The sequence below is a fragment of the Microcaecilia unicolor genome, chromosome 3 (assembly GCF_901765095.1).
Source record: "Microcaecilia unicolor chromosome 3, aMicUni1.1, whole genome shotgun sequence".
NCBI lineage: Eukaryota > Metazoa > Chordata > Amphibia > Gymnophiona > Siphonopidae > Microcaecilia > Microcaecilia unicolor.
Genome location: NC_044033.1, coordinates 110,220,746 through 110,236,941, shown reverse-complemented (window position 1 = coordinate 110,236,941; position 16,196 = coordinate 110,220,746). Strand labels below are relative to the sequence as shown.

At 44.0% G+C, this 16,196-nt stretch overlaps 1 pseudogene; it reads left to right on the top strand.

Moving 5' to 3' along the window:
• The window catches only part of LOC115465643, a 157,726-nt pseudogene that overhangs the window by 102,566 nt on the left and 38,964 nt on the right, over positions 1–16,196 (top strand).

Sequence of the window (16,196 nt, the reverse complement as noted above, 5' to 3'; positions counted from 1 at the left end):
ATTGGCCCAGGAGTTCAATTTCATTTGTAATGTACTAGCTTTTGCCAGTCTTAGCCAGGAAGAAAAGAGAGTAGGATCTGTTTGTTGAGGCTCTGTGAACAGTTTATATGTCTTGATCTTCCCAGGTACAAATGTTTAGATAGTTTTATAATTGATCCATATTTCAGTTACCTGTTTTTGTTTGCTGATTGCACTTTTTCTGTTAATTGTTCAATATTTTAAGACAAACAATTTTCAGTTTATTGCCTCTGCCTATCTGGAGTGATAAAGAATCCTGGTGGTTTGTGTGTTGGGTCTGTGAGTGCTTCCTGGGGAATGTGACCCTTGTAACCTAGAAATCACTGGGGATAATTTGAAAGTGGGAGACTCGCCCAGAGGCAGTTATGACCCAGTCAGTGGGAGGAGGGTGCTAGTGCAGAGTACAAGTGGCAGGTGCAGGGGGACCTGAGATGTGCTGGAGATAGACCCTCTAAGTGGCCACGGGGTAATCCCAGGCGGTGGCTAGGTGTATCCTGACAATGGTGAATAACATCAATCCATGGCACAAAAGACTGGACACAGCCATGTTTCTGCACTAGACCTGCATCAGAGGTCGGCGGTAGGGCAACAGAATATCCAACAAACAAGCCATGAGCTAATACAAGTAATCAACTTAATGCCAAATTGTATGTCTATCTATCTATTTATCTATCTATCTATACATGAAAAAATAAAGCGGCAGTAAAAGGGGCCCTATAGTGGCAGTGGCGGCAGTGCACTGGTTTGATGTGCGCTGAGGCCCCTTTACCATTGCTAGTAAAAGGCTTTTCTTTAAAGGAAAGAAATATCTGCGGTAAGTTAAACACTTGCCATGTGGCCATTTTCTAGGGGAGCCCTTACCGTCTCCTATTTAGGAGGTGGTAAGGGCACCGATGGTAGCCCAGCGGTGTGCGCTGCCCGATTACCATTGGGCATGCGCCTGGTGCTAGAAAATACAAAAATATTTTCTACCACTGGGATGGTGGGGTTCGGATCTAGTGCTGGGGTCCCCTAGGAGCCCGGCAGTATGGTGCGTTGAAAGCCAGCGGTAGGCTTGCCGTGCTCTCATAAAAGGGCCCCTAAATGCATAATAAAAACTAACATAATAATAACATAATTTAACATATGAAACATGCTAAAAATACAAAACGAAAGTGTATATAAGGAACATATAAAGAAAGTAGTCATATAAAAAATAAATAATGTAGAGACCATCCCCCTGAGTCTATAAAAGTCGTCAAAAATTGAGTGTGTGCATATATAGGAATGGCCCTGATTTGTATGTGCAATTTAATATAATAACGAGCCAATTAGTGCCAATAAATTGGCTTTTCAGCAAGCAATTACTGGCACTAATAGATTTAATTGACACTTGCGTTAGGGCAGATTCCACTCCTAAAATTTACGTATAGCCAAAAAAGGGGGTGTGGAAATAGGAGGGTCATGGGCACTTCCAGGTGGATTGGGGGTGTGGTTTTGAGTTACATGTGAATTATAGCATATAGGTGCTCTGCACATAAATGTAGATGCGGACGTTTGCATCACATTTTCGTTGGTACAAATGGCGGCACATAACTTTACCGTGTGCCCTCTTCGCTTAAGCGTTTAATTCTATAAACCACGCTGAACTTTAGGCTCAACCTATAGAATACTGCTTAAGCAGATTTTGTCGGTGCCGATTTTTTAGGCACTATTTATAGAATTTAGTCCCATATGCAACCAGTGCATGCAGTGGGCTCATTAGGTATAAATAGGGGCATAAAAAGTGCTCATGAATCTAAATGATAATGAGAATCTACCCAAATTCACAGTTGTGACCCTGGTAAACAAAGATTGAATGGACTAGAATGTCGGGGGAATTCTAAAAAAACCAAAGCAATGGCGTACATGAATATAATGCTGAAGAAGGAAGAGGACAGCAAAAACATATGTCGTTTTTAATTTGAAAAAATGTAACAACTGCTTAATTGTCTATTTCTTATGTTTGACTTATTCTTGCTGTGCACCGCCTTGAGTGAATTGCTTCAAAAAGGTAGTAAATAAATCCTAATAAATAAATAATGAGCCCAGTGACATGCATTGGTTTAAATATGGGCTCTATGTTATTTATTTTTTTATATGATTATTCTCTTTATATGTTCCTTTTTATACACTTTCATTGCATATGTATTTTAGCATGGTTTATATGTTGTTATTATTAATAAAAGCAAAAAAAACACAAGTACAGTTGTGGCTGAGTGGTTAGAGCTGTGGTCTTGTAATCCAGAGGTGGTGGGTTCAAATCCCACTAATAGTTTCCCCCTCTCTTTGTCACATTACAGTTATTATTAATAAAGAAACTTTTTATTAAGTATAGCGTAATTAGAAACACAACATTACCAAAACAACAAGGTTACACAACTTAAATAAGGTAAAGGAAAAATCCCAGTCCCACCCAAATCCCTACTTTGAGAACAAGAACCCAGAAACACACAAAAGCAAATGGTGGCTCGAAGCATATGTTAAATTATATTATTCCTAACTGCAGGGGGATCTCCTCTTGCCTGTCCTGTTCAATCTCTTTTTGTCATCCCTTGCCTCAATACACCCAGGTCTTACTGAACTACTATTATCCTACACAGATGACATCCTGCTTCTCCTACCAGTGACAGCATCAAACAAAGATACAACTCAGTCTGAGGTGAATGGCATGACTGCTGTTAGCACCTGGGCTCTGACCAATAAACTGAAATTGAATGTGCAAAAAACCAAGGTCATGTGGTTCCAAAATCAGGGAGTTGAGGTCCCATCATTAATATCTTTGTCCAGTGGTCAAAGCTTTACAGTTGAGTTTGAAACTAGAGTACTAGGGGTCTTGCTTGATTCTTCACTCACTCCTCTTCCAATATTAACCAGCTGTGGAAGAAAACACTATTCAACAAAATGAGTCAGCTACGTCTAGTCAGATCATCCTTCGACCAAAAAGCCTTTGCACTACTAGTCCAAATGTTAGTCCTACCTTACTTGGATTGCTGTAACATTCTATTCTTGGTATTAAGTGTCAATATCAGAAAAAACTGCAAATCGTACAGAATACAGCTGCTAGACTAATATACAGATTGAATAGACATACTAGTGTTTCAACTCATCTTAACAAACTGCACTGGCTTCTCATAGCAGAAAGACTCAGGTTCAAAGCTGCTTGTTTAGTTTTTCAAATCTTACAGGGTTTCACCTCTGAACTACTAAGACCACTTCATTACGTTTGGTCCAGTCTATCAGACTGAAAGAACAACTGATGATAGTGTCACCGTTTCAAAAGACAATTCGAAATCAGAAGATTTTTACCTCTCTATTCCCTATACTTAGAGTTAAAATATGGAACTCACTACTTATTGCCATCAGAACAGAAAATAACTACCTTAGCTTCAGGAAGAGGCTAAAAACCTTTCTCTTCCCAAGGACGGCTTCATAACAATCCGTGACTTCTACTTCATAGTATCATACATTATCCTTTCCTATAATGTTTTTGGTCTCATTCATTACACCAATGGTCTCTAATTGTTCTCATACCTAATGCTAACATTATCGGCTTTTGTCTCACCTAGAATGTAACTGCACTGGACCGTGAAACAAGGAGAGTGGAGGAGTGGCCTAGTGGTTAGGGTGGTGGGTGTTGGTCCTGAGGAACTGAGTTTGATTCCCAGCACAGGCAGCTTTTTGTGACTCTGGGCAAGTCACTTAACCCTCCATTGCTTACTGCATTAAGCCTGCCATGAGTGGGAAAGCGCGGGGTACAAATGTAAAAAAAAATATTAGTGGTATGCAAGATTTGATTATTATGCATTTACCTATTTATTATTTTTCATGTATATATATATATATATATATATATGTTTTGGCATTAAGTTGATTACTTGTATTAAGCTCATGGTTTGTTTGTTAGATGTTCTGTTGTAGTACCGCCGAGCCCTGACACAGGCCTAGTGCCGAAACACGGCAGTGTCCAATCTTTTGTGCCACGGATTAATGTTATTCACCATGGACTTCTTTATGCCATACTCTGCATGTTTTAAATAAAGACTGAATAGCATGAAAACGTTTTCCATCATTTGGTGTTTTTCCTTGCTTTTCATCTACATTTCATCATTGTGGAAACTACATCCTTCTTTTGCTTGCTTAAGGGTAGTAATCCATGTACCACTCACATCGGTGCCTGTTTTGCTGTCCTAACTTGTCCAAACAGCTATCTGGGTACTAGTGCTGAATATTGGAGGTACTCTGACAACTTTTGGCTCACCTTGGCACCATCCCAGCCTACCCTGGCACCATCCAAATAGTGCTGGGAATGCTGGGGCTGTCAGTGAGGATTTTCAGCAGCATTATCCAGATAATGCCTCTAAAAATCCATCTTGAGATAAAATAGTGTCGTTGTTGTGTTCATCCATTTTTCAGATCAGATATTACCAAAGGTTGACAATAACAGTGGAATGCTTTTATGTTTCACATATATTCTGATATTGTCATCTTTTGGGAAGGATCAACCATGGAACATGGAGGGAACACTCTACCCTACGACTGTAATACACATAGAACAAATGGGGTAGGAAATTGTGTGTGTTCAACTCAGCCTCTGGGAGGTAATTATACGTGTAAGGAAGACTGCCAAGATTGGAGATAACCTTCAAGTATATCCAGAGAGTATCTGATTTTGATGTATGCCCAGATGGGGCCCAAGATGATGTTAGGAGCCACTGTGTTTGGGCCTGGCTAGGAGCCAGCCCTGTATTTTCTGTGACTATGTTGAGAGAGAGGGACTCTAATTAAAAGGACTAAGCCTGTGAAGTAACTATGCTGATTACTGATCCTTGGTGTTTCAGGTTGATGTTTTGATGTGTTTTAATGTGCCTTGACCTACAGGGGAAACTTGTACAAGGTGGTGATGTCTCTGGTGCTCTGTGCATTGCTCAGCCATGGCCTGGCATGGCCCGGACTCTGTATGGAGATCATCAAAGATATATAGAGCATATTTCACAGCCTATCCAGGTGAGAACAGTAACTGCTTTACCAGGTGATACCACAGTATGTTAAATATATGTGTCAGCCCCCCTCATTCTGTAACCTTAGCGCTTCAGTTGATTCATACAGCTGCCAGGCTGGTTATAGGTGTGAAGAAACCAATCATATAACCCTTATCTTGATAGTTTTGTACCTGTTACCCATGGAAGCTAGAATCTCATTTAAATTATTATGTCTTTGGACGTCATGTGACCCCATGCAGCCCAGTATCCTGTTTCCAACAGTGGACAATACAGGTCACAGATACCTTGCAGAATCCCAAATAGTAGCACCTCCATGATACCGATCCCAGGGCAAGCAGTGGTTTCCCCCATGTCTATCACAATAACAACAGACTATGGACTTTTCCTCCAGGAACTTGTCCAAACCATGTTAAAATCCAGTTATACTAACATCCATTATCACATCCTCTGGCAACAAGTTTCAGAGCTTAACTGTTCTCTGAGTGAAAACATATTTCCTCCTATTTGTTTTAAAAGTATTTCCATGTAACTTCATCAAGTGTCCCCTGGTCTTTGTACATTTGGAATGAGTAAAAAATTGATTCACTTCTACTTGTTCTATCACTACACCAAGTGATAGCATCTAAATGTTGGCATGCAAATGCAGACATTCTATTCTGTAATGGAATCTGGGTGCCCAGATGCTGTTATAGAATTTGCGATCAGCATCCTTTATTTTGGCGCCCACATTTGCCCCTGTGAGGGGGTTTAAAGAACTCTGCCCCTCACCTTTAAAAAAAAGTTCCATTCAAGCCTGGGCTACATTAAGAGCACTGATCCCGCCGTGGGAGGAAGTGAGCCGGAAGGGACGGAATCAGTACCTGAGAGATTAAAAGACAGGGCCAAGCTGAGGTTAGGGAGGCCCAAGAAAGAAAAACTGAAGCTCAAATCTATGCCTTCACTGAATACGTTTAACTGCTGTGTCCTGGCTGAGGTAAGCCAACTTTGTTTCTTGTTAAGACATGCAAGCATTGTTGAGGTCTGGCTGGAGCCAGACTGGAGTTCCCAGAAGACCTGAGAACTTACAGGCAGTGTTTGGGGCCACCAGCCACAGATTGCTTGGCCTGCTGGCCAGAGGCCTACTGAAGACTGTTACTAAATAAGAGAAACTGTTGCATCTGATGTTCCTGTCCTGTGAGGCAACAACTCCCAGGACTCACGTGATTAAAAACATTTACTTTCACTTTTATATGCCTTGTGTGGCTGAGTTATTCCAGGGCCACCCCATAACCCTTGTCCGAGGTCTCACAGCCCCCTTAAAGGATTATTTTACAGGAACTTGAGTATTACTCCTGGTGGAATTCTGCACTACTGTGTATTTCAGAATTAGGGCAGAATTCTCCTCCTTTGCAGAATTATGCACAGGAATAACACCGCAGTGGCAACTCACACATCTTCACTCTGTGGCATCCCCGCCATCTTGTCACCCCAAACCCTATCCCCCTCTCCCTCCCCCTCCTGCAGCACCCACGAAACATATGAACACAACGCGCACACACACCACAAGCAGAGGAAGAGGAGAACGACTGTACATCATGCCGCATCCTGCTCCTAGGCCACCTGGTGCTGAATGCAAAATTTGAACTGCGAGGATCCACCAAGTTTTTGCATTCAGTGCCAAAGCAGCAGAGGGGGAAGACATAGCTTGATTCTCAGCTGCTGTCTTCCTCTTCTTCTTGTTTGGATCAGCGCTGGGCAGGGGGTTCATGCTTGAGTAGACATGCTGCGTTGGGTGAGGGAGAAGGAAAGAGAGTGGGTGTCTGCAATAGATTGAGTAAGGATGGGGGAGAGGAGAAAGATCTGGAGGTAGGGATGGAAGGGACAGACAGCTGGGTGTCTGTGCCACAGAGGGAGTGGGCTGGGTGGGGATCTGGGTGTCTGTGCCCCGGGGAGGAGGGGGCTGGGAGGTATTTCTGTGCTGAGGGGGAGGGAGGTGGGGAAGTATGTGCAGATGGAGATGTCAATCTGTAAATAAATATACACAAAATCAATATCGATATATGAAAACATACGTGCCTAATGTTAGACTAGGTATGCTCTAAATTCTGATCACTAGATGGTCCCTTATATAGGGAATTTGGCATCTTGAATACAAAGGATCAAAAGAATACATTAAAAAAGATTTGTTATTTCAGGTACATGGATTAGTTTACTAATGACATCATACATATGTTTTATACCTTCCATGATATTATCCTTCACCTCTTGACCATCTGAATGCCCATTATTTATTGGGGTTATAAGCTGGTTACTACTCAAATACAAATGACTTAAAATGTTTTCTCTTCCTGAAAGTTTGTGTCAGGTAACAACATACTCTCTTTTATTCGAGTCTATAACACTGAAGTAATGCACATCTGGTAAAAAGCCAGAGGCCAATCACATCCTAGAATCCTAGCCTAATAACTAGTGTTAAAAGTATATTTCTAATATGGAATTTTTTCCAGTGCCATAGGGAGAAGAGAGAAAGCTGGAGAAATATATGGATGGATTCAGTTATGGGGGGAGGGGCTGGTCATTGAGAGAGAGAGAGAGAGAGAGAGAGAGAGAGAGTGCTATGTGAGGTATATGCTGTGGGGAGGGGATGTTTTAGGGGTAGTGATTGATAGAGAATGGTAGATTGGGAAGTGCCAGAGGAGGGAGAGAGAGCAATGGGTCTGTATGAAGGTGTGTGTGGGTGGTCACAGAGTTATGGATATTTGTGTGCTGGGGGAGCCTGAGAGAGAGCTATGGGGATCTGTGTGTACCAGGGCAGGGCTTGAAAAATTGAAGAATGGAAAGAGAAGTGAGGGAGGAGAGAAATCTTTCTGGGGGCCAGGGAGTGAAAAGAAAGTTGGGGGTATCCACCTTGGAAAGGGGGCAGAGAATACTGGGGATTGAACCTGGCAGCAGTTGGGGGGGAGTTGAAGTCTAAATGGGGGGGGGGGGGGGGGTCAAGCTAATTGGGGAGTGAGACTGTTATGGCAAGGAGAAAGCTGAGGGGTTCATGATAGGAAACTTTTACACAACAAAAATTACAAAGTGCAGTATTTTAAAAACTCTTTGTAGAATTTTCAGCATTTTTGTACAGAATTCCCCCAAGAGTAGAGCAGAAAAGTGCCAGGTGTAAAGATCATGCACGAATGTTTCAGAGAACTGTTCTGTAGCATCATATCATATGCTGCAGTTGCTCAGAAACACAATATTTTGTTTCATTTCATTTATTGTATTTCTTAATTGCATCTATGAATAATGCTTGCTGCAATGTACACACATTAAAAATCCATTACACACAACTATAAAATAAACTTACAAGACATTCACAGCAAAAGTGGTGGATGCATGGTATGTTGTTCCACAGGAGGCGGTGGGGATAAAAACGGTGAAGGAATTAAAAAAGAAATGAGATAAATACAAAGGATCCCTATATGGGAAGAGGATGGAGTAAAAGTATAGGGGTCGATATTCAAAGTGATTTAAGCGGGCAGGAGGGGCTTAAATTGCTTGGGGCTGGCTATCTGCCGATATTTAGCAGCACTTAACTGGACAGTGCAGTGAATATCAGCCAGCATGTGCATAACACGGGTACTGGCCTGATATGTTCAGACCCCCCCCCCCCCTCCCCACCTCCTGGAACCAGCAGTGAGGGAGGTACTGGGGTAGGATAGAGGGAGGGGGAATTGGAAGGGGGGTTCTGTTGCAATTCTAGGGGGGTGGGAGGGGGGATTGGATGTGGAATGTCTGTTGCTGTTCTGGAGGGATCAGAATTGGGGACAGGGTGCTTAGGGCCTGGTCAAATACCCTTATAAGGGTGCCTGACTGAATATCAGCCGTGACTGCTTAAGTCCTGTTCGTTTCTTCCTATGTGGTCAGGCCCAGATACGTAGTGCTGGTGCCTGCACATGGTATAGTATTCAATATGCAGGTTTATTTAAGCTGGTGACGGTAAGCATTAAAAAAAACGTTTACCCTTGCTGAATATCGACCAGATTATTTCCATGTAAAGTAAAACAAATCATGCATACAAATAAAAGAAAAAAAAAGAAAGAGAACATAGGGGGGGGGGGGGGGGTAACCTGCACAGAGCAGCAGGTGCAACCTTGGCCATCTTTCTGGTCAGATTGCAAGGACCATACTGATCTTTATCTGCTTATCTGATGTCATTTACTGTTACTGTGTTACTGTCAGCATTCCAATCCATCATCAAGCACACCCTTAAGGCAGTTTATTGAGTAGTTAAATGTGCTATTTTCAAAGAGTTTGTGATGTGTGCTAGCTCAGTAGTTCAGTGTCAGTGCTGTGCATTACTGTTCAAATGACCTGGGTTCATTTCCGGGGTCTGATGTTCTGCTCCACAAATCTGTAGAAAATGCTGCAGAGGAAATGTTTAGAGCCCCTGGAGGAGGAGGGAGTCCCCATCATTGTGCATGGTTACCATATGGCTCCAGAAAAAGGAGGACGGATTGAGCCAGCCGGGTTTTACTTCCATTGCTTTCAATGGAAGTAATTGGGCCAGCCGGGTTTTACTTCCATTGCTTTCAATGGAAAGCAATGGAAGTAAAACCCGGCTGGCTCAATCTGTCCTCCTTTTTCTGGAGCCATATGGTAACCCTATAAGAGCACCTCAGAGAGGATTTAGGAACTATGGTTGCAGGCCTATGAAAGGTACTTGGCCCCAGCTGAGGTCTGTTGCCACGGTGACTGAGCAGAATGAGTTTGGTGAGGGATATTAATCAGGGGAAAAGACAACACCAAGCTGGCCCCTACCCAGCTGCAGCCTTTTACCGGAGCTCCACACTCCAGGGTTCCTGTCTTAAATGTTTTGGGGTTTTTTTCTTGTGCTGTTTTACCATTTCTTTCTAAAATGGTTCACAGAAATAGAAGTTAAAAGCCTATCAGGCAGAACTCCCTGTTGCCTTCCCTTGGACCAGTAAGGGGGTAATTCTATAAAGCAGAAGTGTAGCCAGGTTGACGGCGCAGGGGGAGCGAGAGCGGACTTCTGCCGGCACACAGTTTCAGTGTTACACAGTGAAAAAAAAATAGGTGCTGGCAGAACTCCATTTAGGTGCCAAGTATGCATGTAAATGACTAGAATACTGGCATATCTGAGACTTTTGGTGACAGTGCGCTGAAGGAAGGTCGTGACTCATGGAATCTCCCACTGTGCATGCTGCTAAAATAGATATTTTTGCTGCCTAGGTGAACAAAAATGTGAGTCTTCCTGAGGCTGGTATGCTCATGAGACAAAGAATGAGAAGAGCAACTAAAATGCCAGCACAGACAATAAATATGGGGAAAACTGCACGGCAACTGACCATGCAGGAGTGCTTTCCATTACAAAATGGTGCAGTGGCATTGGGTGAGCCCTAGGCAGAGGAGAGTGGCGCGCTGCAGAAAGCAGACCTCACTTCACCAAAGAGCAGCAGCCCTCTGTTAATGTCTGATCCTGATTTTGATAATGAGTACCTTAAAGGAGATCACCGCAGAATTAGGAGCAAGAAGAATTAGGAGGAGTAAGGACTGAGCCAAAGGAGATGGCAGATAGAGTGGATCACATGGAGCTGAGAGTATCTGAGACAGAAGACAAGATGGCTATAATAAAGCGAGATTCTGGCTCTCAAACTTTGGTGATACAGACTCTGATACAGAAGTTGGATGATTTGGAAAATAGATCCTAGAGATTAATATTAGGGTTATGAGAGTACCAGAGAGGATGGAGAAAGGCAATCTGGTGAGCTTTCTGACTGCCATGTTTGAGCAGATATTTATTTCCCTACCACTACCAGAAGGTGCCAGGAAAGCCCCTGCAGCCCAGGGGCAGAACACAAATGATCCTGCAAAAATGCTGAATTTTTAGCACATGGAAATGGTGTTGGCTAGAGCACAGAAAATTCGAGCTCCAAAATTTAAAGACCATCTGATGTGGTTCAGAGTTCGACAGGAGATGCCTGCATTCTCATTGTAGACTATCTAACTTATTTTTGAAAGAGACGGACGCCCATCTTCCGACACAAATCGGGAGATGGACGTTCGCCTCAAAAACAGGTATAATCGAAAGCTGAATTTGGACGGCCCCAACAGCTTTCCGTCACGGGGACGGGCAAAATTCTCGGGGGCGTGGCCAAACTGTAGCGAAGGCGGGACGGGGGCGTTCCGGGGCGTGGTTAACAGATGGACCTCCGCGCCTGATAATGGAAAGAAGCAAGACGTCCCCGACAAGCATTTAGTCCACACAAAGTTGGTCCTGTTTTTTTCACGACCAAGCTTCCAAAAAGTGCCCAAACTGACCAGATGACCACCGGAGGGAATCGGGGATGATCTCCCCTGTCTCCCCCAGTGGTCACTAACCCCCTCCCACCCTAAAAAACAAACTGTTTAAATATTTTTTCCAGCCTCTATGTCAGCCTCAAATACCATACCTAGCTCCATGACAGCAGTATGCAGGTCCCCCGAGCAATTTTAGTTTAGTTGGTGCTGCGCGGGACCCATGCAGAGAGCAAAAATTGGAAGAAAAAAAAGCATGCAAGTGCAGTCAGGGATGTCCAAATTAAAACAATAGTCATAGGGGGATTTAACCCAGCCACCTTCTGATTACAAGACCTGTGCTCTAACCACTGCACCACTTATTCAGTTACTTAGACATTCCTTCCCTTTCCATTAAGTCCCTCCAAGTTTCTGTCAGCCAATCACAGCTCATTTACCTTACATCAGTGTCAGCTAAATGAGCTGTGATTGGCTGATAGAAACTTGGAGGGACTTAATGGAAAGGGAAGGAGGTCTAGATAACTGAATAAGTGGTGCAGTGATTAGAGCACAGGTCTTGTAATCAAAAGGTGGCTGGTTCAAATCCCACTGTTACTATGGTTTTAATTTGGACGTCCCTGACTGTGCTTGCATGTTTTTTTTTTTGGACGTCCCTGACTGCACTTGCATGTTTTTTTTTTTTTGGACGTCCCTGACTGCACTTGCATGTTTTTTTTTTCTTCCGATTTTTGGTGTCTGCATGGGTCCCGCGCAGCACCAACTAAACTAAAATTGCTCCGGGGACCTGCATACTGCTGTCATGGAGCTAGGTATGATATTTGAAGCTGGCATAGAGGCATCTCAGGGGGACCAGCGCGCTACGAATGCTGGCCCCTCCCACGATCAAATGGCTTGGATTAGGTCCGTTTTTGAGATGGCCGGCAGCGGTTTCGATTATCGATGAAAACCGCGGACGGCCATCTCTAGGTCCAGCAATCTCACCATTTGTGTCGTCTATCTCTAGAGTCGACACAAATGATGGGATTTCAGCGGGCCGAACCGTATAATCGAAATCGAAGATGGACGGCCATCTTGTTTCGATTTTACAGTTCACTCCGCCTCTTCGCGGAGCCGTCTCCGGAGATGGACATTTTTTTTTGGACGTCCTTGACTGCACTTGCATGTTTTTTTTTTCTTCCGATTTTTGCTCTCTGCATGGGTCCCGCACAGCACCAACTAACTAAAATTGCTCTGGTTCGAATCCCCCTATTACTATTGTTTTAATTTGGACGTCCCTGACTGCACTTGCATGTTTTTTTTTTTTGGACGTCCCTGACTGCACTTGCATGTTTTTTTTTTTCTTCCGATTTTTGCTCTCTGCATGGGTCCCGCGCAGCACCAACTAAACTAAAATTGCTCCGGGGACCTGCATACTGCTGTCATGGAGCTAGGTATGATATTTGAAGCTGGCATAGAGGCATCTCAGGGGGACCAGCGCGCTACGAATGCTGGCCCCTCCCACGATCAAATGGCTTGGATTAGGTCCGTTTTTGAGATGGCCGGCAGCGGTTTCGATTATCGATGAAAACCGCGGACGGCCATCTCTAGGTCCAGCAATCTCACCATTTGTGTCGTCTATCTCTAGAGTCGACACAAATGATGGGATTTCAGCGGGCCGAACCGTATAATCGAAATCGAAGATGGACGGCCATCTTGTTTCGATTTTACAGTTCACTCCGCCTCTTCGCGGAGCCGTCTCCGGAGATGGACATTTTTTTTTGGACGTCCTTGACTGCACTTGCATGTTTTTTTTTTCTTCCGATTTTTGCTCTCTGCATGGGTCCCGCACAGCACCAACTAACTAAAATTGCTCTGGTTCGAATCCCCCTATTACTATTGTTTTAATTTGGACGTCCCTGACTGCACTTGCATGTTTTTTTTTTTTGGACGTCCCTGACTGCACTTGCATGTTTTTTTTTTCTTCCGATTTTTGCTCTCTGCATGGGTCCCGCGCAGCACCAACTAAACTAAAATTGCTCCGGGGACCTGCATACTGCTGTCATGGAGCTAGGTATGATATTTGAAGCTGGCATAGAGGCATCTCAGGGGGACCAGCGCACTACAAATGCTGGCCCCTCCCACGATCAAATGACTTGGATTAGGTCTGTTTTTGAGATGGCCGGCAGCGGTTTCGATTATCGATGAAAACCGCGGACGGCCATCTCTAGGTCCAGCGATCTCACCATTTGTGTCGTCTATCTCTAGAGTCGACACAAATGATGGAATTTCAGCGGGCCGAACCGTATAATTGAAGTCAAAGATGGACGGCCATCTCGTTTCGATTTTACGGTTCGCTCCGCCTCTTCGTGGAGCCGTCTCCGGAGATGGACATTTTTACACATGGGCGTTCGCATTCGATTATGCCCCTCTATTAGTGCTGCTGTTCCCTGCCAGATTGAAGATATGGCAGAAAGGGAACATAAGAATATAAGAGTAGCCATACTGGGTCAGACCAATGGTCCATTGAGCCCAGTATCCTGCTTCCAACAGTGGCCAATCCAGGTCACAAGTACATGGCATAAACCCAGTTAGTGGCAACATTCCATGCTGCCTACCCCTGAGCAAGCAGTGGCTTCCCCCATGTCCATCTCAATAACAAACTATGGATCTTTCCTCCAGGAACTTGTCCAAACTTTTTTTAAACCCAGATAAGCTAACCTCCTATTTGTTTTAAAAGTATTTCCATTTAATTTCATTGAGTGTCCCCTGGTCATTGAACTTTTTGAAAGAGTGAAAAATCGATTCACTTTTACCTGTTCTATACCACATTTATTCGTGCCTTCAAAAAAATGAAGCAAACTGGTGATTCAAGACTTCCCTTGGCTGAACCCATTCTGACTCTGTCCCATTAAACCATGTTTATCAGGCTTATTTTCGAAAGAGAAGGACACCCATCTTTCGACACAAATCGGAAGATGGGTGTCCTTCTCACAGGGTCGCCCAAATCGGCATAATCGAAAGCTGATTTTGGGCGTCCCCAACTGCTTTCCGTCATGGGAACGACCAAAGTTCATGGGGGCGTGTCGGAGGTGTAGCGAAGGCAGGACTTGGGCGTGCCTAACACATGGGCATCCTTGACCCATAATGGATAAAAAAGGTGTACCTGACGAGCATTTGGACGACTTTACCTGGTCCTGTTTTTCTTACCACCAAGGCACATAAAGGTGCCCGAACTGACCAGATGACCACTGGAGAGAATCGGGGATCACCTCCCCTTACTCCCCCAATGATCACTAACCCCCACCCACCCTCAAAAAACAACTTTAAAAATATTTTGTGCCAGCCTCTATGCCAGCCTCAGGTCCATCGCAGCAGTATGCAGGTCCCTGGAGCAGTTTTAGTGGGTGCAGTGCACTTCAGGCAGGCCAAGCCCATCCCCCCTACCTGTTACACTTGTGGTGGTAAATGTGAGCCCTCCGAAACCCACCAGAAACCCACTGTACCCACATCTAGGTGCCCCCTTCACCCGTAAGGGTTATGGTAGTGGTGTACAGTTGTGGGTAGTGGGTTTTGGTTTTTTTTTGGGGGGGGCTCACCACACAAGGTAAGGGAGCAATTTCTGAAGTCCACTGCAGTGCCCCCTAGGGTGCCCGTTTGGTGTCCTGGCATGTCAGGGGGACCAGTGCACTACGAATGCTGGCTACTCCCATGACCAAAGGGCTTGGACTTGGTCATTTCTGAGATGGGCGTCCTTAGTTTCCATTATCGGCGAAAATCAGAAACGACCAAGTCTAGGGACGACTTAAATGTCAAAATTTGGGTGTCCCCAACCGTATTATCGAAATGAAAGATGGACGCCCATCTTGTTTCGATAATACAGATTTCCCCGCCCTTTCACCGGGACGTTTTGCAAGGATGTCCTCAGCAAAACATGGGCGTCCCTTTCGATTATGCCCCTCTATGTGCTTCATAATTTTTTATTCTTTATAATAATTTCCACTTTCTTTCCCGGCACTGACGTCAGACTCACTGGATCACCCTTGGAACCCTTTTTAAATATCAGCGTTACATTAGGCACCCTCCAATCTTCAGATACTACGGATGATTTTAATGACAGGTTACAGATCACTAACAGATCAGCAATGTCATGTTTGAGTTCTTTCAGTACCATGGGGTGTATACCATTCGGTCCAGGTGATTTATCACTCTAACTTGTTGATTTGGCTCAGTAAGTCTTCCAAGATCATCGAGATTTCTTTCAGTTCCTCTGCATCGTCACCCTTGAAAACCATTTCTAGTACAGGTAGATCTCTTACATCTTCTTCCGTAAAAACCGAAGCAAATAATTCAGTCTGTCTGCTATGGCCTTGTCCTCCCTCTGTGCCCCTTTTGCTCCTTCATGATCTAACGGTCCCACAAATTCCCTCACAGGCTTTCTGCTTCTGCTGTAACTGAAAATGGTGTGACCACAAGTTCTTGTCTCGTGGCAACTTTTTCTTCATATTCTCTTTTAGATTTCTTTTTCAATGCTTTGCATCTAGCTTGACAGTGCTTATGTTGCTTCTTATTTTCTTCATTCAGATCCTTTTTCATTCTTTAAAGGATGCTCTTTTGGCTCTAGTAGCCTCTTTCACTTCACCTTTTAACCATGCTAGCTGTCATTTACTGTTCTGTCCATCTTTGCTAATAGGTGGAATACATATGGTCTGGGCTTCCACAATGATATTTTTAATCAACGTCCATGCCTGCTTTAAAATCCTAACCTTTGCAGCCAACCCTTTTAGCTTCTTTTTGTCATAGTCACCCTTTCTAAATGCTGCTACAGTAGATTTCCTTAGTGACTTCACTCCAGATATCAGCTCAAATTTGATGATGTTATGATCACTCTTTCCCAGC